Source organism: Halyomorpha halys, unplaced genomic scaffold (genome assembly GCF_000696795.3).
Source record: "Halyomorpha halys isolate HHAL.00 unplaced genomic scaffold, Hhal_1.1 Scaffold157.1, whole genome shotgun sequence".
Classification (NCBI taxonomy): domain Eukaryota; kingdom Metazoa; phylum Arthropoda; class Insecta; order Hemiptera; family Pentatomidae; genus Halyomorpha; species Halyomorpha halys.
The window spans coordinates 2,077,437-2,083,393 of NW_027114029.1; the positions used below are offsets into that span (position 1 = coordinate 2,077,437).

The window sequence follows — 5,957 nt, forward strand, 5'->3', positions numbered from 1 at the left end:
TATATATAGATTGAACAGCAACCGTTCCTGTTTAACCGTTCGCTTTGAACAGCCCTGATGAAGCTCTGCAAAGTGAGGCGAAACGTCGGACATTAAAATAGTTTTAAACTATTTGTTCTTTTTTTTACCGCAACCCTGACCATCTTCTTATATTTAGAATAAAAAATAATTTATTATTCTGGGACTAGGCCTCTTTAGAACAATTATAAGGTAATTTTAATTTTATAACATATATTGACCCAAAATAGACTGGCCATAACTGACTAAATACATTAAAAAACAAAATGATAGTTCCATCTGTACTATTATAATATCGGATTAGATTGGTGAAGTAAAAGGTAATTAAATAGAAGGGTTTTAAACGAGGGAAGGGTTGGTACATGACGTATGTTAGAGGGAATGGAGTTCCAGTGATATATAGCTTAGGTAGAAACAGATTTGCAATGAAAAGGAATACGTGCAATATTTTTTTTTCTCGTACAGGATGCCACTCCCCACACTTGACAACCATACATCAGTAATAGCAAAAGTACAAAATAACATCTTAAGCAAATTCATTCCGATATAAAACATTTACATTCAGCTTGGAGAACTTTTTTGCCCAAAATTTGTGAGAAAAAAAACAGAGATTCAAATGACGATTCTTTCACAACCAAGGTACTGGTATTGAAATCTAGTAGTCCTAATATTTGGGAACAATTGATTGAAAAATTATTTTTCTACATAATTTAAAATTTTCATACGTTTTTGCAAAAACTGGAAAAATAGGAGCTACCTTTTCTTTTTTTTTTTACCAAAAAACTTTCAATAGTACATTTTCACATATTAATGGTTTAGCACTAATGTACAATGATCTTGAGCCGAAGATATTCCACACCACAGAGTACCTCCGCCAGTATCGGCCCAGACAAAGGCCGAACTCGAGGTGACGTCCCGTAGATGACCCGGGTGCAGATAAGCCGTGACCCTTGTCGGTGACCCATTGATGTCACAACCTTATCTCTGACCCCCGTCTTCAATTCCTCTCCTCAGGGCGATACCAAGGCACTCGAGCAGAAACATCTTTGCATACCTTCCCAGTTATCTTGCCTAGGGTCGTGATGGACATTATGACATGGAGAAATCGTGTGGTATGTAATTGTATATGGAATGGTAGTTGCCACTACTTGTGCTTCCACTAGTGTGCATTATGCATCACCAATTCAGGTAGTGATACTTTGAACGTTTTCAACTTTGAAAAAAAGTAATTATAGGTTTCTGATGTGAAAGTTTCGGTTAGGTTTGAGAGAGATCATAGGCTACTAAATCATTTCCTCCAACATTAGAGTTCGAAAATGTAAAGAGTGGCTGTGTTGTACATGACGTGGTTTCTGTATTGATTTAATTTACTGGAATATTAAAAAAAAAAAAAAATCATATGGGTGGCGGGAGTCATGCATCTTAATATCTTAAAGAGGTATATACAATCCATCCTACCTGGTTGACATTATTTCGTGGATGACTCAATGAACTTCAACTGTTCATCTTTGGCCTCATCTCAAAATATAATGCCTAAAATTTTGAAGGCAGATTAATTTTCGTTTTATTAGTCTATTATATTGGTTCATAATACCAAAAACCATCATAATAAAGACTCAGCAAACTTGAAACTTGAATACATAAAAAAGCCATTGGCTACAAATTAGCTATCGGAACTTGCCTGATTATAATAGCCATTTTATTGTGGGTATTGGCGACACTGTTTTTTAAAGATTTTTTTTATTAAATTCTTAATGGTGGAATCTTTAATTTTAAATTGGCTTTAATGGAATAATTTAACAATTTTTCATTCAAAATTATATTCAAAAAGGTCACTGACAGTCCAGGACAATGACGAAATATTTAGTTGGTTTTAGAAAAATATACTTGTTTATAGGTTCTGTAATTTATTTTCACACTAATAAATAATTAGGTAATATGATAAACGCATTATGTATTACATACTTATTAATATCATTAAAAAGGTTTCCGTAGTGTAGTGGTTATCGTGCGTGCTTCTCTCGCACGATGTTCCCGGTTCGATCCCGGGCGGAAACACATTTTTTAAATCTAAATTTAATATCATTTTTTTATTTTACACCATCTCTTTATAAGAAAAAATTCGAATTATGAAATAATGGTCTGCTTAGATTTTAAAAATATCCTCAAATGTCTTAAATAGTTGATTTCATCCTATATGTTTTTAGCTCATTTCTACCAAATATAGTTCTTCAAAACCTTGATCCGAGATCAGAATTCTCTTCTTTTTATTAAATAGCTATTCATTTATTATATAATTAATATATTTAACTTTTGATTTCAAATTAATTATAATATAATACGATTAAATTAATTATCGTAAAAAATTAATTATAATACGATACCACCAACCGTTCTCTGCTTACCCTGTGATGCCAATCTCAAACCCAAATGTGCAAAATCAGTCAAAATACAATCATTTCACCTACTTTTCGGTCTAGCCCTAAAGTTCTGAGTTTATAAACATTTTAGGGACCCATTCGTTATAAGTATAGCATTGTGAGTAGCCCTATTTAAAGTCATGTTAAATGGTAAGTGCATAAGAGCTCCTGGCGGATTTTCTGAGCAGCTTGCTAAGTAACCTTTCCTTCCAAAACTTCATGTTATTATTTACTTCTAAGTTTTGATACAGTAATTTATTACAACATGCCTAAAATAAATGAAAAGTAGAAGTGTGAGTGTTTGGCAACTGATTGTATTTTTTTAAAAAGTCAAAAACACAAAACAAAAGAAAAAAACAAAAAACAATACTCAAACTAGGAGTAAGTAACCTAACACAACAAATAAAACGGTGATAAGCTCAGCAGGTCTGTTTCGTGACGTCATTCTCCATTTAACAGACTCTCAGCCATGTTACATGTTATATCGTTTTAACTTGGTAAAAGAAGGAAATATTTCTCCATTTAACATAAGTTTTTCCATTTAACACGCTTTAACATGTTAAACTAAAGATCATGAATACCCCTAGTGTAAGAGACCACGCTTCGCACCCGTAAATAACGGGGGGAACGATAATAGTTTTGTAGATTCTGACTATGAAGTTATTGGAAAGAATGAGCGAGCTAAGCAATTTATTTTCTCACCAATTTTGTTTTTTCTAGTTACCACAGAACTTAAATACTTAAACCTATCTAATGGAAAAAATTAAACCTTAATAAAAAAATAAATACCATTGGATGAAATCGAAAGTTAAATATATTTTAATTTAGCTAATTAAAAAAATCACCTCAGCGATATGGTAAGTAATAATTTCAAATTTGCTAATTAATTTTTTTTTCGTTTTGGTTTCGTGAGAATAAATGAATAGCTACTTAATAACAAGAGGAGAATTCAGAATTCGGATCAAGGTTTTGAAGAACTATATTTGGTATAAATGAGCTAAAAACATATAGCTAGGGGGTGAAAAACAGTCTGTCTGTACTATTCAAGACATTTGAGAATATTTTTAAATCTAAGCAGACCATTATTTCATAACTCAAATTATTTCCTTATAAAGTGATGGTGTAAAATAAAAACATGTTATTAATTTAGATTAAAAAAATGTGTTTCCGCCCGGGATCGAACCGGGAACATCGTGCGTGTGAAGCACACACGATAACCACTACACTACGGAAACGTTTTTAATGATTATAATAAATATGTAATACATAATGTGTTTATTATATTACCTAATTATTTATTAGTGTGAAAATAAATTACAGAACCTACAAACAAGTATAATTTTCTAAAACCAACTAATTATTTCGTCATTGTCCTGGACTGTTTGTGGACTGTCTTTATGCCTTTTTGAATATAATTTTGAATGAAAAATTGTTAAATTATTCCATTACAGCCAATTTTAAGATTCTACCATTAAGAATTTAATAAAAAATTCTAAAAAAAAAGGAAAAAAAACAGTGTCGCCAATACCAACAATAAAATGGCTATTATAATCAGGCAAGTCACGATAGCTAATTTGTAGCCCCGGGACTTAATTTTAACATGTAAAAGGCAATGGCTTTTTTATGTATATCTTTAATAATGAAATGGTACATTTCCCACTGCGGTCCTATTATGCAGGATTTAGCATAATACACCGTCTAGAATAGCACGCTAGTTCTTCGGGGTAGAAAGAACACCAATAGTTTAATTTCTTCTGACCTGTTTTTACCTTGTGACTCTACTGGTATTTAGCATTAATATGTTGTTCAATGAACGTTTATAATTTGTTTTGAAATTAAATAAACTAGCCTCTCTTTTCAGTAGACTTAATACAAATAATTGTCACAAAAAAGTAATTTATAAATTTCAACAAATAAAAGCTGTTATGACTATATTATAATATTTTCTCAAAAGTCTTTATATTTATTTATAGTAGGAGTATATGTGTTAAATAATAATTAAGGTAATATAATTTTTTTTAAATATTTTATTTTATACCAGATCGGCCTGGTGGGCCTTACATGGTTGATATAACCGTTATATTATATATATAACAGTTGATTATGGGGGGAGGGGGCTATCTCAATAATATAATTAATAAGTAAAATACACCATTTATTACTACTTGCAAAAATTATAATATAGATTAAGATTCACTTGATTAATAAAATAAATAAAATTAAAATTACATTATAATTATATTATTAAGATAATTGATTTTTAGTAACGAAATAACATAGAACCATCTTTTATTGTATTGAAATTATTTGTAAATTGAGTAACAGTCTACTTCAATTTAAGTATATTTCAGTTTTTAGTATTATTTTTTATTTTAGAATTGTATAATTTCAATTGTACAATTTTTTTTTTTTACAGGTGACCAATCTATTCTAGCCATGGTGGGGAATCCTTTTTTTCACTTTGTAGGACTGCCACTCAATGAAAAAAGCCCAAAGCCGGATCAGAACTGGCGCCGCCTGCAGATCTTAGATTGATAGACTTGCGCTTAACTACCTGAGCTACGGACGGCCCAACAATTAGTTATTAATTGTGCAATATTGAAATTATATTGTATATTTTCAAAATTGTATAATTTTAGTTTATAGCCGTTGCAACCCCTACAGATACATCCGAATAATTAAAAGTGTTAAACAAAAATATTTCATTTTTGTATGTTATGTTGGCACCGACCGAAAGATATGATATAGCCGGAAGTAGCTCTAGTTATATTTTGCTGAATAAATAAAGAACATAAGTAGATGAATAGATATAAATAGATAATAAATATAAATAAAATTCTTTGATATTTTTTATTTATCCATTTATTATTATTGCTAAAAATAAATAAAGAAACTGTTTATTTTTTTCAAATATCCAAAATAAAACGATTTTTTTTTAAAATCCGCATTTAAAAGCCCTGTTTTATCAATCAGGATAATACATATTTTATATTAAAAGTCATTTAATTGCTCATTGATTATCAGATTTGATTTAATTAAAAGTATTGTAATTTACTTATGTAAGTTAGTATATAATTGAAATCGAGTGCCGAATTGTAAACAATCAATTCGATAAAGAGGCACTGTAGGACGATTTTAGCGAATAAGTAGCTGTTAGATTAGATTTTTATTCAGGGCGATCAACATCTAGGTTATTACACCCTTTTTACTTCATCTATCTTCTTGACTTTGACATTTGATGGTTGAATGTAGACTATTTCCTTTTTTACACTGGTTGGTGGATTATATTTTAGTATAAAGTTGTGTTTCTTTCAGAAATTTTATTATTTTGTCTATGGATTCTTCTGAGTCTTTAAGGGCCAATTCTCTTGTTCGTGGAATTTTATTATTTTCGAAGGCTTGACGAAATGATGGGCATTCTTCAATTATATGCTTTATTGATAATGGGGAATGACAGGTTTGGCATATAGGCTGGTCTTCTTTTGTGATTAAGTGAAGGTGAGTTAATTTGGAATGTCC

General features: G+C 30.4%; 2 non-coding genes across 2 annotated transcripts; one reads left to right on the top strand and one right to left on the bottom strand.

The window, feature by feature from the left end:
- The first annotated feature begins 2,003 nt into the window (after nt 1-2,003).
- Nucleotides 2,004-2,076, top strand: TRNAE-CUC (transfer RNA glutamic acid (anticodon CUC)). Its single transcript has one exon. It is a non-coding gene; the product is annotated as a tRNA-Glu (tRNA).
- A 1,524-nt stretch (nt 2,077-3,600) lies between these two features.
- TRNAV-CAC (transfer RNA valine (anticodon CAC)) lies at nt 3,601-3,673 on the bottom strand. Its single transcript has one exon. It is a non-coding gene; the product is annotated as a tRNA-Val (tRNA).
- Nucleotides 3,674-5,957: the final 2,284 nt, after the last annotated feature.